This window comes from Astyanax mexicanus, chromosome 7, assembly GCF_023375975.1.
Source record: "Astyanax mexicanus isolate ESR-SI-001 chromosome 7, AstMex3_surface, whole genome shotgun sequence".
Lineage (NCBI taxonomy): Eukaryota > Metazoa > Chordata > Actinopteri > Characiformes > Acestrorhamphidae > Astyanax > Astyanax mexicanus.
Window position 1 is genome coordinate 4,917,612 of NC_064414.1, and position 14,478 is coordinate 4,932,089.

Consider the following 14,478-nt stretch of genomic DNA (forward strand, 5'->3'; position numbering starts at 1 on the left):
GAATCGACTCCGGCCCTCCGCGTGGCAGGCGAGAATTCTACCACTGAACCACCAATGCCTGCTTCCACCCTTTGCACATGTCATCCAACTGTGACTGTACCTTGCACAATTGAAATGTATCCTGTGCACCAGCACAAACAAAAATTATACTGTGCATTGGCCGGGAATCGAACCCGGGCCTCCCGCGTGGCAGGCGAGAATTCTACCACTGAACCACCAATGCCTGCTTCCACCCTTTACACATGTCATCCAACAATGACTGTACATGGCACAATTGAAATGTATCCTGTGCACTGGCACAAACAAAAATTATACTGTGCATTGGCCGGGAATCGACTCCGGCCCTCCGCGTGGCAGGCGAGAATTCTACCACTGAATCACCAACAAAAGTTATAGTGTGCATTGGCCGGGAATCGAACCCGGGCCTCCCGCGTGGCAGGCGAGAATTCTACCACTGAACCACCAATGCCTGCTTCCACCCTTTACACATGTCATCCGACTGTGACTGTACCTGGCACAATTGAAATGTATCCTGTGCACTGGCACAAACAAACATTATACTGTGCATTGGCCGGGAATCGAACCCGGGCCTCCCGCGTGGCAGGCGAGAATTCTACCACTGAACCACCAATGCCTGCTTCTAACCTTTACACATGTCATCCAACTGTGACTGTACCTTGCACAATTGAAATGTATCCTGTGCACCAGCACAAACAAAAATTATACTGTGCATTGGCCGGGAATCGAACCCGGGCCTCCCGCGTGGCAGGCGAGAATTCTACCACTGAACCACCAATGCCGGCTTCCAAACTATGCACATGTCATCCAACTGTGACTGTACCTTGCACAATTGAAATGTATCCTGTGCACCAGCACAAACAAAAATTATACTGTGCATTGGCCGGGAATCGACTCCGGCCCTCCGCGTGGCAGGCGAGAATTCTACCACTGAACCACCAACAAAAATTATACTGTGCATTGGCCGGGAATCGAACCCGGGCCTCCCGCGTGGCAGGCGAGAATTCTACCACTGAACCACCAATGCCTGCTTCCACCCTTTGCACATGTCATCCAACTGTGACTGTACCTTGCACAATTGAAATGTATCCTGTGCACCAGCACAAACAAAAGTTATACTGTGCATTGGCCGGGAATCGAACCCGGGCCTCCCGCGTGGCAGGCGAGAATTCTACCACTGAACCACCAATGCCTGCTTCCACCCTTTACACATGTCATCCAACAATGACTGTACATGGCACAATTGAATTGTATCCTGTGCACTAGCGCAAACAAAAATCATACTGTGCATTGGCCGGGAATCGAACCCGGGCCTCCCGCGTGGCAGGCGAGAATTCTACCACTGAACCACCAATGCCTGCTTCCAACCTTTACACATGTCATCCAACTGTGACTGTACCTTGCACAATTGAAATGTATCCTGTGCACTAGCGCAAACAAAAATCATACTGTGCATTGGCCGGGAATCGAACCCGGGCCTCCCGCATGGCAGGCGAGAATTCTACCACTGAACTACCAATGCCTGCTTCCACCCTTTACACATGTCATCCGACTGTGACTGTACCTGGCACAATTGAAATGTATCCTGTGCACCAGCACAAACAAAAGTTATACTGTGCATTGGCCGGGAATCGAACCCGGGCCTCCCGCGTGGCAGGCGAGAATTCTACCACTGAACCACCAATGCCTGCTTCCACCCTTTACACATGTCATCCGACTGTGACTGTACCTTGCACAATTGAAATGTATCCTGTGCACCAGCACAAACAAAAATTATACTGTGCATTGGCCGGGAATCGAACCCGGGCCTCCCGCGTGGCAGGCGAGAATTCTACCACTGAACCACCAATGCCTGCTTCCACCCTTTACACATGTCATCCAACTGTGACTGTACCTGGCACAATTGAAATGTATCCTGTGCACTAGCACAAACAAAAATTATACTGTGCATTGGCCGGGAATCGAACCCGGGCCTCCCGCGTGGCAGGCGAGAATTCTACCACTGAACCACCAATGCCGGCTTCCAAACTTTACACGTCATCCAACTGTGACTGTACCTGGCACAATGCAAACGTATCCTGTGCACTGGCACAAACAAAAATTATACTGTGCATTGGCCGGGAATCGACTCCGGCCTCCCGCGTGGCAGGCGAGAATTCTACCACTGAACCACCAATGCCTGCTTCAAAACTTTACACATGTCATCCAACTGTGACTGTACCTGGCACAATGCAAATGTATCCTGTGCACTGGCACAAACAAAAATTATACTGTGCATTGGCCGGGAATCGACTCCGGCCCTCCGCGTGGCAGGCGAGAATTCTACCACTGAACCACCAACAAAAATTATACTGTGCATTGGCCGGGAATCGAACCCGGGCCTCCCGCGTGGCAGGCGAGAATTCTACCACTGAACCACCAATGCCTGCTTCCACCCTTTGCACATGTCATCCAACTGTGACTGTACCTTGCACAATTGAAATGTATCCTGTGCACCAGCACAAACAAAAGTTATACTGTGCATTGGCCGGGAATCGAACCCGGGCCTCCCGCGTGGCAGGCGAGAATTCTACCACTGAACCACCAATGCCTGCTTCCACCCTTTACACATGTCATCCGACTGTGACTGTACCTGGCACAATTGAAATGTATCCTGTGCACTGGCACAAACAAACATTATACTGTGCATTGGCCGGGAATCGAACCCGGGCCTCCCGCGTGGTAGGCGAGAATTCTACCACTGAACCACCAATGCCTGCTTCCACCCTTTACACATGTCATCCAACTGTGACTGTACCTGGCACAATTGAAATGTATCCTGTGCACTAGCGCAAACAAACATTATACTGTGCATTGGCCGGGAATCGAACCCGGGCCTCCCGTGTGGCAGACGAGAATTCTACCACTGAACCACCAATGCCTGCTTCCAACCTTTACACATGTCATCCAACTGTGACTGTACCTTGCACAATTGAAATGTATCCTGTGCACCAGCACAAACAAAAGTTATACTGTGCATTGGCCGGGAATCGAACCCGGGCCTCCCGCGTGGCAGGCGAGAATTCTACCACTGAACCACCAATGCCTGCTTCCACCCTTTACACATGTCATCCAACTGTGACTGTACCTGGCACAATTGAAATGTATCCTGTGCACTAGCGCAAACAAACATTATACTGTGCATTGGCCGGGAATCGAACCCGGGCCTCCCGTGTGGCAGACGAGAATTCTACCACTGAACCACCAATGCCTGCTTCCAACCTTTACACATGTCATCCAACTGTGACTGTACCTTGCACAATTGAAATGTATCCTGTGCACCAGCACAAACAAAAATTATACTGTGCATTGGCCGGGAATCGACTCCGGCCCTCCGCGTGGCAGGCGAGAATTCTACCACTGAACCACCAATGCCTGCTTCCACCCTTTGCACATGTCATCCAACTGTGACTGTACCTTGCACAATTGAAATGTATCCTGTGCACCAGCACAAACAAAAGTTATACTGTGCATTGGCCAGGAATCGAACCCAGGCCTCCCGCGTGGCAGGCGAGAATTCTACCACTGAACCACCAATGCCTGCTTCCACCCTTTACACATGTCATCCAACTGTGACTGTATCTGGCACAATGCAAATGTATCCTGGGCACTGGCACAAACAAAAATTCTACTGTGCATTGGCCGGGAATCGAACCCGGGCCTCCCGCGTGGCAGGCGAGAATTCTACCACTGAACCACCAATGCCTGCTTCCACCCTTTACACATGTCATCCGACTGTGACTGTACCTGGCACAATTAAAATGTATCCTGTGCACCAGCACAAACAAAAATTATACTGTGCATTGGCCGGGAATCGAACCCGGGCCTCCCGCGTGGCAGGCGAGAATTCTACCACTGAACCACCAATGCCTGCTTCCAATCTTTACACATGTCATCCAACTGTGACTGTACCTTGCACAATTGAAATGTATCCTGTGCACCAGCACAAACAAAAATTATACTGTGCATTGGCCGGGAATCGAACCCGGGCCTCCCGTGTGGCAGACGAGAATTCTACCACTGAACCACCAATGCCTGCTTCCAACCTTTACACATGTCATCCAACTGTGACTGTAGCTTGCACAATTGAAATGTATCCTGTGCACCAGCACAAACAAAAATTATACTGTGCATTGGCCGGGAATCGAACCCGGGCCTCCCGCGTGGCAGGCGAGAATTCTACAACTGAACCACCAATGCCTGCTTCCAAACTTTACACATGTCATCCAACTGTGACTGTACCTGGCACAATGCAAATGTATCCTGTGCACTGGCACAAACAAAAATTATACTGTGCATTGGCCGGGAATCGACTCCGGCCCTCCGCGTGGCAGGCGAGAATTCTACCACTGAAGCACGAACAAAAGTTATAGTGTGCATTGGCCGGGAATCGAACCCGGGCCTCCCGCGTGGCAGGCGAGAATTCTACCACTGAACCACCAATGCCTGCTTCCACCCTTTACACATGTCATCCGACTGTGAATGTACCTGGCACAATTGAAATGTATCCTGTGCACTGGCACAAACAAACATTATACTGTGCATTGGCCGGGAATCAAACCCGGGCCTCCCGCGTGGCAGGCGAGAATTCTACCACTGAACCACCAATGCCTGCTTCCAACCTTTACACATGTCATCCAACTGTGACTGTACCTTGCACAATTGAAATGTATCCTGTGCACCAGCACAAACAAAAATTATACTGTGCATTGGCCGGGAATCGAACCCGGGCCTCCCGCGTGGCAGGCGAGAATTCTACCACTGAACCACCAATGCCTGCTTCCAACCTTTACACATGTCATCCAACTGTGACTGTACCTTGCACAATTGAAATGTATCCTGTGCACCAGCACAAACAAAAATTATACTGTGCATTGGCCGGGAATCGAACCAGGGCCTCCCGCGTGGCAGGCGAGAATTCTACCACTGAACCACCAATGCCTGCTTCCACCCTTTACACATGTCATCCAACTGTGACTGTACCTGGCACAATTGAAATGTATCCTGTGCACTAGCACAAACAAAAATTATACTGTGCATTGGCCGGGAATCGAACCCGGGCCTCCTGCGTGGCAGGCGAGAATTCTACCACTGAACCACCAATGCCGGCTTCCAAACTTTACACGTCATCCAACTGTGACTGTACCTGGCACAATGCAAACGTATCCTGTGCACTGGCACAAACAAAAATTATACTGTGCGTTGGCCGGGAATCGACTCCGGCCCTCCGCGTGGCAGGCGAGAATTCTGCCACTGAACCACCAATGCCTGCTTCCACCCTTTGCACATGTCATCCAACTGTGACTGTACCTTGCACAATTGAAATGTATCCTGTGCACCAGCACAAACAAAAGTTATACTGTGCATTGGCCAGGAATCGAACCCGGGCCTCCCGCGTGGCAGGCGAGAATTCTACCACTGAACCACCAATGCCTGCTTCCACCCTTTACACATGTCATCCAACTGTGACTGTACCTGGCACAATGCAAATGTATCCTGGGCACTGGCACAAACAAAAATTCTACTGTGCATTGGCCGGGAATCGAACCCGGGCCTCCCGCGTGGCAGGCGAGAATTCTACCACTGAACCACCAATGCCTGCTTCCACCCTTTGCACATGTCATCCGACTGTGACTGTACCTGGCACAATTGAAATGTATCCTGTGCACCAGCACAAACAAAAATTATACTGTGCATTGGCCGGGAATCGACTCCGGCCCTCCGCGTGGCAGGCGAGAATTCTGCCACTGAACCACCAATGCCTGCTTCCACCCTTTGCACATGTCATCCAACTGTGACTGTACCTTGCACAATTGAAATGTATCCTGTGCACCAGCACAAACAAAAATTATACTGTGCATTGGCCGGGAATCGAACCCGGGCCTCCCGCGTGGCAGGCGAGAATTCTACCACTGAACCACCAATGCCTGCTTCCAACCTTTACACATGTCATCCAACTGTGACTGTACCTTGCACAATTGAAATGTATCCTGTGCACCAGCACAAACAAAAATTATACTGTGCATTGGCCGGGAATCGAACCCGGGCCTCCCGCGTGGCAGGCGAGAATTCTACCACTGAACCACCAATGCCTGCTTCCACCCTTTACACATGTCATCCAACTGTGACTGTACCTGGCACAATGCAAATGTATCCTGTGCACTTGCACAAACAAAAATTCTACTGTGCATTGGCCGGGAATCGAACCCGGGCCTCCCGCGTGGCAGGCGAGAATTCTACCACTGAACCACCAATGCCTGCTTCCAGCCTTTGCACATGTCATCCAACCGTGACTGTACCTTGCACAATTGAAATGTATCCTGTGCACCAGCACAAACAAAAGTCATACTGTGCATTGGCCAGGAATCGAACCCGGGCCTCCCGCGTGGCAGGCGAGAATTCTACCACTGAACCACCAATGCCTGCTTCCACCCTTTACACATGTCATCCAACTGTGACTGTACCTGGCACAATGCAAATGTATCCTGGGCACTGGCACAAACAAAAATTCTACTGTGCATTGGCCGGGAATCGAACCCGGGCCTCCCGCGTGGCAGGCGAGAATTCTACCACTGAACCACCAATGCCTGCTTCCACCCTTTACACATGTCATCCAACTGTGACTGTACCTGGCACAATGCAAATGTATCCTGTGCACTGGCACAAACAAAAATTATACTGTGCATTGGCCGGTAATCGAACCCGGGCCTCCCGCATGGCAGGCGAGAATTCTACCACTGAACCACCAATGCCGGCTTCCAAACTTTACACGTCATCCAACTGTGACTGTACCTGGCACAATGCAAACGTATCCTGTGCACTGGCACAAACAAAAATTATACTGTGCATTGGCCGGGAATCGACTCCGGCCCTCCGCGTGGCAGGCGAGAATTCTACCACTGAACCACCAATGCCTGCTTCCACCCTTTGCACATGTCATCCAACTGTGACTGTACCTTGCACAATTGAAATGTATCCTGTGCACCAGCACAAACAAAAATTATACTGTGCATTGGCCGGGAATCGAACCCGGGCCTCCCGCGTGGCAGGCGAGAATTCTACCACTGAACCACCAATGCCTGCTTCCAACCTTCACACATGTCATCCAACTGTGACTGTACCTTGCACAATTGAAATGTATCCTGTGCACCAGCACAAACAAAAATTATACTGTGCATTGGCCGGGAATCGAACCCGGGCCTCCCGCGTGGCAGGCGAGAATTCTACCACTGAACCACCAATGCCTGCTTCCACCCTTTACACATGTCATCCGACTGTGACTGTACCTGGCACAATTGAAATGTATCCTGTGCACCAGCACAAACAAAAATTATACTGTGCATTGGCCGGGAATCGAACCCGGGCCTCCCGCGTGGCAGGCGAGAATTCTACCACTGAACCACCAATGCCTGCTTCCAACCTTTACACATGTCATCCAACTGTGACTGTACCTTGCACAATTGAAATGTATCCTGTGCACCAGCACAAACAAAAATTATACTGTGCATTGGCCGGGAATCGAACCCGGGCCTCCCGCGTGGCAGACGAGAATTCTACCACTGAACCACCAATGCCTGCTTCCAACCTTTACACATGTCATCCAACTGTGACTGTACCTTGCACAATTGAAATGTATCCTGTGCACCAGCACAAACAAAAATTTTACTGTGCATTGGCCGGGAATCGACTCCGGCCCTCCGCGTGGCAGGCGAGAATTCTACCACTGAACCACCAATGCCTGCTTCAAACCTTTACACATGTCATCCAACTGTGACTGTACCTTGCACAATTGAAATGTATCCTGTGCACCAGCACAAACAAAAATTATACTGTGCATTGGCCGGGAATCGAACCCGGGCCTCCCGCGTGGCAGGCGAGAATTCTACCACTGAACCACCAATGCCTGCTTCCAACCTTCACACATGTCATCCAACTGTGACTGTACCTTGCACAATTGAAATGTATCCTGTGCACCAGCACAAACAAAAATTATACTGTGCATTGGCCGGGAATCGAACCCGGGCCTCCCGCGTGGCAGGCGAGAATTCTACCACTGAACCACCAATGCCTGCTTCCACCCTTTACACATGTCATCCGACTGTGACTGTACCTGGCACAATTGAAATGTATCCTGTGCACCAGCACAAACAAAAATTATACTGTGCATTGGCCGGGAATCGAACCCGGGCCTCCCGCGTGGCAGGCGAGAATTCTACCACTGAACCACCAATGCCTGCTTCCAACCTTTACACATGTCATCCAACTGTGACTGTACCTTGCACAATTGAAATGTATCCTGTGCACCAGCACAAACAAAAATTATACTGTGCATTGGCCGGGAATCGAACCCGGGCCTCCCGCGTGGCAGACGAGAATTCTACCACTGAACCACCAATGCCTGCTTCCAACCTTTACACATGTCATCCAACTGTGACTGTACCTTGCACAATTGAAATGTATCCTGTGCACCAGCACAAACAAAAATTTTACTGTGCATTGGCCGGGATCGACTCCGGCCCTCCGCGTGGCAGGCGAGAATTCTACCACTGAACCACCAATGCCTGCTTCAAACCTTTACACATGTCATCCAACTGTGACTGTACCTTGCACAATTGAAATGTATCCTGTGCACCAGCACAAACAAAAATTACACTGTGCATTGGCCGGGAATCGAACCCGGGCCTCCCGCGTGGCAGGCGAGAATTCTACCACTGAACCACCAATGCCTGCTTCCACCCTTTACACATGTCATCCAACTGTGACTGCACCTGGCACAATGCAAATGTATCCTGTGCACTGGCACAAACAAAAATTATACTGTGCATTGGCCGGGAATCGACTCCGCCCTCTGCGTGGCAGGCGAGAATTCTACCACTGAACCACCAATGCCTGCTTCCAACCTTTACACATGTCATCCAACTGTGACTGTACCTTGCACAATTGAAATGTATCCTGTGCACCAGCACAAACAAAAATTATACTGTGCATTGGCCGGGAATCGAACCCGGGCCTCCCGCGTGGCAGGCGAGAATTCTACCACTTAACCACCAATGCCTGCTTCCGTTCTTTACACATGTAATCCAACTGTGACTGTACCTGGCACAATTGAAATGTATCCTGTGCACTGGCACAAACAAAAATAATACTGTGCATTGGCCGGGAATCGAACCCAGGCCTCCCGCGTGGCAGGCGAGAATTCTACCACTGAACCACCAATGCCTTCTTCCACCCTTTACACATGTCATCCAACTGTGACTGTACCCGGCCCAATTGAAATGTATCCTGAGCACTGGCACAAACAAAAATTATACTGTGCATTGGCCGGGAATCGAACATGGGCCTCTCGCGTGTCTGCAGCACAGACATCTAACAAAATGTCAATATTTGACACCACTTATCGATACAATGTATTGTCCCACCTCATATCCAAATGTGTTTCCAACGTGGAACCCATTGACATAACTGGCATGATATTTGGGATATTACCCCTTAATGTTAATTCATAAATTGTCCTTATCAGCCATGCATGTAAATCCTTAAATGTACTGTAGTAACATATACTTTATTCCTCTTTATGTGTTTACTTCTTTGCTGTCTCTTGATGTGAAGCTGGAATCAGTCAGCGCTGCACTGTGAGTGGACAGTCCTGTAATTAGCATATAAATGAACAGATCTAGAGAGGAGGAGGTTTCCTCTTCACACATTCTAATGAGCTGGAGGAGAGAAGTGTTAGGATGCTGATAATGTAGGGTGAATTGCCGTGAATGTCAGGGGACAAAGCATAATGCAAAATAATCAAAGTGTGTGCGTGAGACTGACTTTTGCAGGTTTGTATCTTAACAACGCAGCACTTTGTGCATCTCAGCAGAGGATACTGATGGGGGTTCACGCTGTGAAGATACACCAGCAGCTCATTTAAGGGAACAGCAATGTTATTTTCTATTTGAATCGGTTTATTGTTGAGTTAAAAGTCGGGTTTGTGTGGTGCAGCAACCCTGACTATTGTCATGGTTTTAATCAATCATTGGCGCACCTGTATTTCACGCTGCCAAGATAGAAACACAGCAAAAATTTACTTCAACACACCTCACTTCCAGACCACCACACCCATCAGTGGCGCCGGGGCAAGGCGTGAAAAAAGACTTTTGACCCAGTGTAAAATAGCGTTTGTCTGGTGAGACACACAAAAGCGTTACACTGAGCGCACCTGCCTCTTAAAGGGAATGGCAACTGGCACACTGATTGGTTTATTTTTACATTACACCCAAAACACTTGAGTAAAATATTAAAGCATTCATAGTTAGACATCCTTAACCCTTGTGTGGTGTTCATATTTTTGTTACTCGTTTACTTTGTTACTTGTATTTAATTCAGCAAAATTAAGCAGTTCTACATTAAAATGCTTTACACATGCTTGCTTCACCTAAATTGCAAGCAATATAAACAGCTTACATGGTTAATATTTGCCCTTTACCTTTCTTATGTTACATTTCTTTCAAAAAGTGCTACTCTTTTTTTATTAGTTTTTTAATAAAATGTATAAGAAAATGAATTAAACTCAAGATATGAGTAGAAAATTTGTTTAGTTTCAAATTTACAAATGAAGCAATGTTTATTAACCCTTGGCCAAACATACTGTATGTAATATAAATGTGTAGGGGGGGGGGGGGTGTACAGTGTGTGTTTATCGAAAATGTGTTTTGATATATGTTTTTCACAAAAAATGAGCCAATGCCAATGAGTTTGAGTTAGAAAAAATATTTTTTTAGTATCATTTGATGAAAAATGAAAACGGGTCCCACAAACCCGAACACCACACAAGGGTTAAAATGTGGATAAATGTAGTGTAGTGATGCTGCTTGAGCCTAATCGAGCTTGACAGATTCTCTCAGTTTCTAACAAATGCAAAACTATTGACAGCTGGAATTGAGACTATAATCCAACATGTCCCAACCCAATCTCTGCCTATTATACCTGCATTATACCGTCTATAAAATCACTACTGTAAGTTCTCTGTTTTCCTCTTCTGAATCAGGCAGTTAGGCTTAATTCTGTTTGATGTACGTTATGTACATTTGACACTACAACTGAGATTCTTTCCACCACATTTCCACATTGTCAGTCAGTAATGTGCCAGCTGGGGTTAATACAGTAATAGGCTTTTGAGTCAGTTTTGTTTTGTGTTGATTTCTAAGCAGATGAAAGTGTTACTTTTGAATGTAATAAACTTGTTTACTGTGCTGTTTATGTCCAGCAGATGGCACTGTAGTATAGCGTTATGGCTACTGTGTTCAGTTGGCCGTAGTAAACAGCTTGTTCAGTCCTCATTTTTCCTTGGTCATTACAGAGAGATGCTCACTTTTCTACGGGTCTGACTTTCCTACTAACAAACCCGTGTGCTCACTCATACACACACACACATACTTTTCTTGACACTTAAAATACACCATATTGGCTCTAAGAGTATGATTAATGTGTCTGTGCTCTTCTCTCTCTCTTTCTCTCTCTCTCTCTCTCTCTCTCTCTCATTCTTTAACTATATCTCTTCTACCCCGCTCTCTCTTTTTCTCTATCTTTGTATCTCTCTCGTCTCCTTTACTTTTCTTTTCATTTTCTTCTTATTTAAAGTTTTAAAAAACTGTTACAGATGTTCTAACTATTAAGCCGCAAAACCACCACTACACTGAATTAAATGATATGGATAGATTAATATCGCTGCATTAATGCTTTTATGAAGTGAACAGATTAAGTTGTTTTGTCTGGCTGGTCACGTTGGTCAAACAGTTTTTTGGTCAGTAGAACGCTTTCTGGACATGACGGTTAACATTCTTAGAACATTCAATCAAGTGTCAAGTTTTTTGAAGGTTCTTAGAATGTGCTGTTTCCGAAGCTCTCCATGTTTTACTCTGCCACATACAGGTAACCTAGCAACGATGCAGCGCTTACAAGCCAAACAGCACAGCTACAAACAGAGCAGCTATGGAACTATTTTAACTCACTGTGCTGCGGTCGTTGTAAAGAATGGACCAGTAGTCCGTGTAGAACTGTTAGAACTAAAGGTCGGAAAGCAGGTCGCAGTTCTCGCGAGCGTTGGTCGCGGCCGCCTCGGAAAACTTACAGAGTCTGGTTTGAGCTCAGAGGAGCTCCGGCACAGACACGAGAGCACCGCTATTCCTCCTATTACACCTCAATGCAGCACTGCAGTGAGTTTCAAGCTGTAATTTTACTTCTTTAAAAAGATAAAAAATCAAGGAAATCCTACCTAGTGCTGCTTTAACTTGACTGGACTCGACTAAGTATACAGTAATACACGTGTATAAGCAGTACATAATAATGCAAGTCTCTGCTCCTTTATATCCCAGGCACTAGCTCTTGTTAGGCTTGTTGTGGAGGCCTGTGAAGCGAGAGCGAGAGTACAGGGAGGCTATGGGCACAGCAGTGTGTATGACGGCTCCTCTCACTCCTTATACGTTCACAGGGGCTACAAAGCACTTATTCTTTCAACAAATATGGCCTTGTGAACCTTCTCTACTGCTACCATGTCCATACACGCACATGGTGAGTCTGAGAGAGCTATAATTAGAACTTTGTGTTTTGTTTGTTTGGTTTTGAGTGTCACAGTTTGGTGTAATAGAGCATTTTATCAAACCAGGATAGATAAGGTAGCTGTGTCTATGAGTGTGTGAGTGTGTGTGTCTGTCAGAGGGCTTTTACCGTTCGTTTCAGTCTCTGCCGCTGAATAAACCAAGAGCGGCCAGTCCAGTCATTTTTTACTTCTAATTTTTTAAGTCTCTCCTGTCTCCCCACACAAATCCCATGGGCCACTGCACACATGGCAGCACTCATGTACACAGAAGCCCAAACTCAGACAGGCTCACTCAGTCAGAAGTACTCTGTTAGCATGGCTGCCGCAGTGTTCCTGACGTGGTTAATCCCTCACAGGTGTTCCTACCTGACAAACAGCCCACTTACCTGACCCTTAACTGAGCTCGCTGCCTACATATCGTTGCATCATATGGTAAACTCTGCTTCTTCCCAGATAATACAAACAGTATGAGGCAACTGCAGAGAGGATCATTTATAAGAAAATTCTTCAAACTTAACTAAGCATGACTTAAAAATAAAAAAAATATATTTTGTATATTATACACACCATTATCTTTTTGTATATTATAAATTAAATAACATCAGTTGTCATGTTATCGTGTTTGGCAGTGGTAGGAAAAAATCAAAGCCATATATATAATTGAAAAGTTACTTTTTTCTTTTAATAATTCAGTTCAAAATGTGAAACTGCATTATATAGATGTATTACTCACATAGTGATCTATTTTAAGCATTTATTTTCTTCATTGTTGATGATTATGGCTTACAGCCAATGAAAACACAAAAATCAGTATCTCAGAAAATTAGAATATTACATAAGACCAATTGGTACTTTTGGCAGTCTGGGCAGTGTGCTGCAAAAGTCCTGCTGAAAAATGAAATCTACACGTCCTTAAAAGTTGACATTTCTCTCAAAACCATCACTGATTGGTGGAAACTTTACACTAGACCTCAAGCAGCTTGGACTGTGTGTCTCTCCACTCTTCCTCCAGACTCTGCTCCCTTGATTTACAAATGAAATGTAAAATTTACTGATGATCAGTGATGGTTTGGAGAGACATGTCATCTGCTGGTGTTGATCCACTGTGTTTTATCATCAAGTCTAAAGTCAGTGCAGTTTTGTTTGATTTCATTTTCCAGCAGGACTTGGCACACTGCAGCCTAAAACATGAGCATACACACACTCCACAATAATAGGCATATTAGATATAGCAACGAAGCACAACAATATAATAATATAGCACAACAATATAACTATAATCTGTAGATGAAGGTAATGATGCTAGTTTTGTTTGTAATAACGACATGCCACTGTCAGGAATATACTGTATTTTAGGTGGTAACTATAATTGGTTCACATTGTAAATAGTTAAAAAAAAATCATGATGGGATTTATGTCCACCCAAGCAGGTTTGTTTTGAATGAAAAACACAACAGATCTCTCTCTTTTTGTTGGTTAAAATGCAAAATATTATAGTCTGGTCCACCAGGCCATTACCCATCTCTACCTTTGGCCTAACACACAATATAACAATTAATAATAAAATAACTATCTCACCTGTGCTCAGCTGTTACTGTAATCGAGTTAGTAATGGTATTTAAATATGTTATGGTGTATTAGCTTAGACAGGGACCTGGGCCTCTTGCATGGACGGTTGGAATGTGAGAATTTTACAGCAGAGTTACCAGAGCTTGGTTCAGAAGTTCAGTCAATTATCACAGATAGTAAAGTTCTGAGTAACAGTGTTCTGAGAAAGGAGCCCACCCATTACTTATAAAGACAAGTGTTGATATAGGAAACACTACTCAGCCAAT

At 46.4% G+C, this 14,478-nt stretch overlaps 46 non-coding genes across 46 annotated transcripts; all 46 read right to left on the reverse strand.

Moving 5' to 3' along the window:
* Positions 1-152: 152 nt before the first annotated feature.
* Positions 153-223, reverse strand: trnag-gcc (transfer RNA glycine (anticodon GCC)). Its single transcript has one exon. It is a non-coding gene; the product is annotated as a tRNA-Gly (tRNA).
* A 175-nt stretch (positions 224-398) lies between these two features.
* On the reverse strand, positions 399-469 carry trnag-gcc (transfer RNA glycine (anticodon GCC)). The gene has a single exon. It is a non-coding gene; the product is annotated as a tRNA-Gly (tRNA).
* A 94-nt stretch (positions 470-563) lies between these two features.
* Positions 564-634, reverse strand: trnag-gcc (transfer RNA glycine (anticodon GCC)). Its single transcript has one exon. It is a non-coding gene; the product is annotated as a tRNA-Gly (tRNA).
* A 94-nt stretch (positions 635-728) lies between these two features.
* trnag-gcc (transfer RNA glycine (anticodon GCC)) lies at positions 729-799 on the reverse strand. The gene has a single exon. It is a non-coding gene; the product is annotated as a tRNA-Gly (tRNA).
* A 175-nt stretch (positions 800-974) lies between these two features.
* On the reverse strand, positions 975-1,045 carry trnag-gcc (transfer RNA glycine (anticodon GCC)). The gene has a single exon. It is a non-coding gene; the product is annotated as a tRNA-Gly (tRNA).
* A 94-nt stretch (positions 1,046-1,139) lies between these two features.
* trnag-gcc (transfer RNA glycine (anticodon GCC)) lies at positions 1,140-1,210 on the reverse strand. The gene has a single exon. It is a non-coding gene; the product is annotated as a tRNA-Gly (tRNA).
* Positions 1,211-1,304: 94 nt separating this feature from the next.
* Positions 1,305-1,375, reverse strand: trnag-gcc (transfer RNA glycine (anticodon GCC)). The gene has a single exon. It is a non-coding gene; the product is annotated as a tRNA-Gly (tRNA).
* A 94-nt stretch (positions 1,376-1,469) lies between these two features.
* Positions 1,470-1,540, reverse strand: trnag-gcc (transfer RNA glycine (anticodon GCC)). The gene has a single exon. It is a non-coding gene; the product is annotated as a tRNA-Gly (tRNA).
* Positions 1,541-1,634: 94 nt separating this feature from the next.
* Positions 1,635-1,705, reverse strand: trnag-gcc (transfer RNA glycine (anticodon GCC)). Its single transcript has one exon. It is a non-coding gene; the product is annotated as a tRNA-Gly (tRNA).
* A 94-nt stretch (positions 1,706-1,799) lies between these two features.
* trnag-gcc (transfer RNA glycine (anticodon GCC)) lies at positions 1,800-1,870 on the reverse strand. The gene has a single exon. It is a non-coding gene; the product is annotated as a tRNA-Gly (tRNA).
* A 94-nt stretch (positions 1,871-1,964) lies between these two features.
* Positions 1,965-2,035, reverse strand: trnag-gcc (transfer RNA glycine (anticodon GCC)). Its single transcript has one exon. It is a non-coding gene; the product is annotated as a tRNA-Gly (tRNA).
* A 337-nt stretch (positions 2,036-2,372) lies between these two features.
* Positions 2,373-2,443, reverse strand: trnag-gcc (transfer RNA glycine (anticodon GCC)). The gene has a single exon. It is a non-coding gene; the product is annotated as a tRNA-Gly (tRNA).
* A 94-nt stretch (positions 2,444-2,537) lies between these two features.
* Positions 2,538-2,608, reverse strand: trnag-gcc (transfer RNA glycine (anticodon GCC)). The gene has a single exon. It is a non-coding gene; the product is annotated as a tRNA-Gly (tRNA).
* Positions 2,609-2,702: 94 nt separating this feature from the next.
* Positions 2,703-2,773, reverse strand: trnag-acc (transfer RNA glycine (anticodon ACC)). Its single transcript has one exon. It is a non-coding gene; the product is annotated as a tRNA-Gly (tRNA).
* A 94-nt stretch (positions 2,774-2,867) lies between these two features.
* trnag-gcc (transfer RNA glycine (anticodon GCC)) lies at positions 2,868-2,938 on the reverse strand. The gene has a single exon. It is a non-coding gene; the product is annotated as a tRNA-Gly (tRNA).
* A 94-nt stretch (positions 2,939-3,032) lies between these two features.
* trnag-gcc (transfer RNA glycine (anticodon GCC)) lies at positions 3,033-3,103 on the reverse strand. The gene has a single exon. It is a non-coding gene; the product is annotated as a tRNA-Gly (tRNA).
* A 94-nt stretch (positions 3,104-3,197) lies between these two features.
* Positions 3,198-3,268, reverse strand: trnag-gcc (transfer RNA glycine (anticodon GCC)). The gene has a single exon. It is a non-coding gene; the product is annotated as a tRNA-Gly (tRNA).
* A 258-nt stretch (positions 3,269-3,526) lies between these two features.
* trnag-gcc (transfer RNA glycine (anticodon GCC)) lies at positions 3,527-3,597 on the reverse strand. The gene has a single exon. It is a non-coding gene; the product is annotated as a tRNA-Gly (tRNA).
* A 94-nt stretch (positions 3,598-3,691) lies between these two features.
* Positions 3,692-3,762, reverse strand: trnag-gcc (transfer RNA glycine (anticodon GCC)). The gene has a single exon. It is a non-coding gene; the product is annotated as a tRNA-Gly (tRNA).
* Positions 3,763-3,856: 94 nt separating this feature from the next.
* On the reverse strand, positions 3,857-3,927 carry trnag-gcc (transfer RNA glycine (anticodon GCC)). The gene has a single exon. It is a non-coding gene; the product is annotated as a tRNA-Gly (tRNA).
* A 94-nt stretch (positions 3,928-4,021) lies between these two features.
* On the reverse strand, positions 4,022-4,092 carry trnag-gcc (transfer RNA glycine (anticodon GCC)). Its single transcript has one exon. It is a non-coding gene; the product is annotated as a tRNA-Gly (tRNA).
* Positions 4,093-4,186: 94 nt separating this feature from the next.
* trnag-gcc (transfer RNA glycine (anticodon GCC)) lies at positions 4,187-4,257 on the reverse strand. Its single transcript has one exon. It is a non-coding gene; the product is annotated as a tRNA-Gly (tRNA).
* Positions 4,258-4,432: 175 nt separating this feature from the next.
* trnag-gcc (transfer RNA glycine (anticodon GCC)) lies at positions 4,433-4,503 on the reverse strand. Its single transcript has one exon. It is a non-coding gene; the product is annotated as a tRNA-Gly (tRNA).
* Positions 4,504-4,597: 94 nt separating this feature from the next.
* Positions 4,598-4,668, reverse strand: trnag-gcc (transfer RNA glycine (anticodon GCC)). The gene has a single exon. It is a non-coding gene; the product is annotated as a tRNA-Gly (tRNA).
* Positions 4,669-4,762: 94 nt separating this feature from the next.
* trnag-gcc (transfer RNA glycine (anticodon GCC)) lies at positions 4,763-4,833 on the reverse strand. Its single transcript has one exon. It is a non-coding gene; the product is annotated as a tRNA-Gly (tRNA).
* Positions 4,834-4,927: 94 nt separating this feature from the next.
* On the reverse strand, positions 4,928-4,998 carry trnag-gcc (transfer RNA glycine (anticodon GCC)). Its single transcript has one exon. It is a non-coding gene; the product is annotated as a tRNA-Gly (tRNA).
* A 94-nt stretch (positions 4,999-5,092) lies between these two features.
* trnag-gcc (transfer RNA glycine (anticodon GCC)) lies at positions 5,093-5,163 on the reverse strand. The gene has a single exon. It is a non-coding gene; the product is annotated as a tRNA-Gly (tRNA).
* A 256-nt stretch (positions 5,164-5,419) lies between these two features.
* On the reverse strand, positions 5,420-5,490 carry trnag-gcc (transfer RNA glycine (anticodon GCC)). The gene has a single exon. It is a non-coding gene; the product is annotated as a tRNA-Gly (tRNA).
* A 94-nt stretch (positions 5,491-5,584) lies between these two features.
* Positions 5,585-5,655, reverse strand: trnag-gcc (transfer RNA glycine (anticodon GCC)). Its single transcript has one exon. It is a non-coding gene; the product is annotated as a tRNA-Gly (tRNA).
* A 258-nt stretch (positions 5,656-5,913) lies between these two features.
* trnag-gcc (transfer RNA glycine (anticodon GCC)) lies at positions 5,914-5,984 on the reverse strand. Its single transcript has one exon. It is a non-coding gene; the product is annotated as a tRNA-Gly (tRNA).
* A 94-nt stretch (positions 5,985-6,078) lies between these two features.
* trnag-gcc (transfer RNA glycine (anticodon GCC)) lies at positions 6,079-6,149 on the reverse strand. The gene has a single exon. It is a non-coding gene; the product is annotated as a tRNA-Gly (tRNA).
* A 94-nt stretch (positions 6,150-6,243) lies between these two features.
* trnag-gcc (transfer RNA glycine (anticodon GCC)) lies at positions 6,244-6,314 on the reverse strand. The gene has a single exon. It is a non-coding gene; the product is annotated as a tRNA-Gly (tRNA).
* Positions 6,315-6,408: 94 nt separating this feature from the next.
* On the reverse strand, positions 6,409-6,479 carry trnag-gcc (transfer RNA glycine (anticodon GCC)). Its single transcript has one exon. It is a non-coding gene; the product is annotated as a tRNA-Gly (tRNA).
* Positions 6,480-6,573: 94 nt separating this feature from the next.
* On the reverse strand, positions 6,574-6,644 carry trnag-gcc (transfer RNA glycine (anticodon GCC)). Its single transcript has one exon. It is a non-coding gene; the product is annotated as a tRNA-Gly (tRNA).
* Positions 6,645-6,738: 94 nt separating this feature from the next.
* trnag-gcc (transfer RNA glycine (anticodon GCC)) lies at positions 6,739-6,809 on the reverse strand. The gene has a single exon. It is a non-coding gene; the product is annotated as a tRNA-Gly (tRNA).
* A 256-nt stretch (positions 6,810-7,065) lies between these two features.
* On the reverse strand, positions 7,066-7,136 carry trnag-gcc (transfer RNA glycine (anticodon GCC)). The gene has a single exon. It is a non-coding gene; the product is annotated as a tRNA-Gly (tRNA).
* Positions 7,137-7,230: 94 nt separating this feature from the next.
* trnag-gcc (transfer RNA glycine (anticodon GCC)) lies at positions 7,231-7,301 on the reverse strand. The gene has a single exon. It is a non-coding gene; the product is annotated as a tRNA-Gly (tRNA).
* A 94-nt stretch (positions 7,302-7,395) lies between these two features.
* trnag-gcc (transfer RNA glycine (anticodon GCC)) lies at positions 7,396-7,466 on the reverse strand. The gene has a single exon. It is a non-coding gene; the product is annotated as a tRNA-Gly (tRNA).
* A 94-nt stretch (positions 7,467-7,560) lies between these two features.
* On the reverse strand, positions 7,561-7,631 carry trnag-gcc (transfer RNA glycine (anticodon GCC)). The gene has a single exon. It is a non-coding gene; the product is annotated as a tRNA-Gly (tRNA).
* A 258-nt stretch (positions 7,632-7,889) lies between these two features.
* Positions 7,890-7,960, reverse strand: trnag-gcc (transfer RNA glycine (anticodon GCC)). The gene has a single exon. It is a non-coding gene; the product is annotated as a tRNA-Gly (tRNA).
* A 94-nt stretch (positions 7,961-8,054) lies between these two features.
* Positions 8,055-8,125, reverse strand: trnag-gcc (transfer RNA glycine (anticodon GCC)). The gene has a single exon. It is a non-coding gene; the product is annotated as a tRNA-Gly (tRNA).
* Positions 8,126-8,219: 94 nt separating this feature from the next.
* trnag-gcc (transfer RNA glycine (anticodon GCC)) lies at positions 8,220-8,290 on the reverse strand. Its single transcript has one exon. It is a non-coding gene; the product is annotated as a tRNA-Gly (tRNA).
* Positions 8,291-8,384: 94 nt separating this feature from the next.
* trnag-gcc (transfer RNA glycine (anticodon GCC)) lies at positions 8,385-8,455 on the reverse strand. The gene has a single exon. It is a non-coding gene; the product is annotated as a tRNA-Gly (tRNA).
* Positions 8,456-8,712: 257 nt separating this feature from the next.
* trnag-gcc (transfer RNA glycine (anticodon GCC)) lies at positions 8,713-8,783 on the reverse strand. Its single transcript has one exon. It is a non-coding gene; the product is annotated as a tRNA-Gly (tRNA).
* A 257-nt stretch (positions 8,784-9,040) lies between these two features.
* Positions 9,041-9,111, reverse strand: trnag-gcc (transfer RNA glycine (anticodon GCC)). Its single transcript has one exon. It is a non-coding gene; the product is annotated as a tRNA-Gly (tRNA).
* Positions 9,112-9,205: 94 nt separating this feature from the next.
* Positions 9,206-9,276, reverse strand: trnag-gcc (transfer RNA glycine (anticodon GCC)). The gene has a single exon. It is a non-coding gene; the product is annotated as a tRNA-Gly (tRNA).
* Between the last annotated feature and the right edge of the window lie 5,202 nt (positions 9,277-14,478).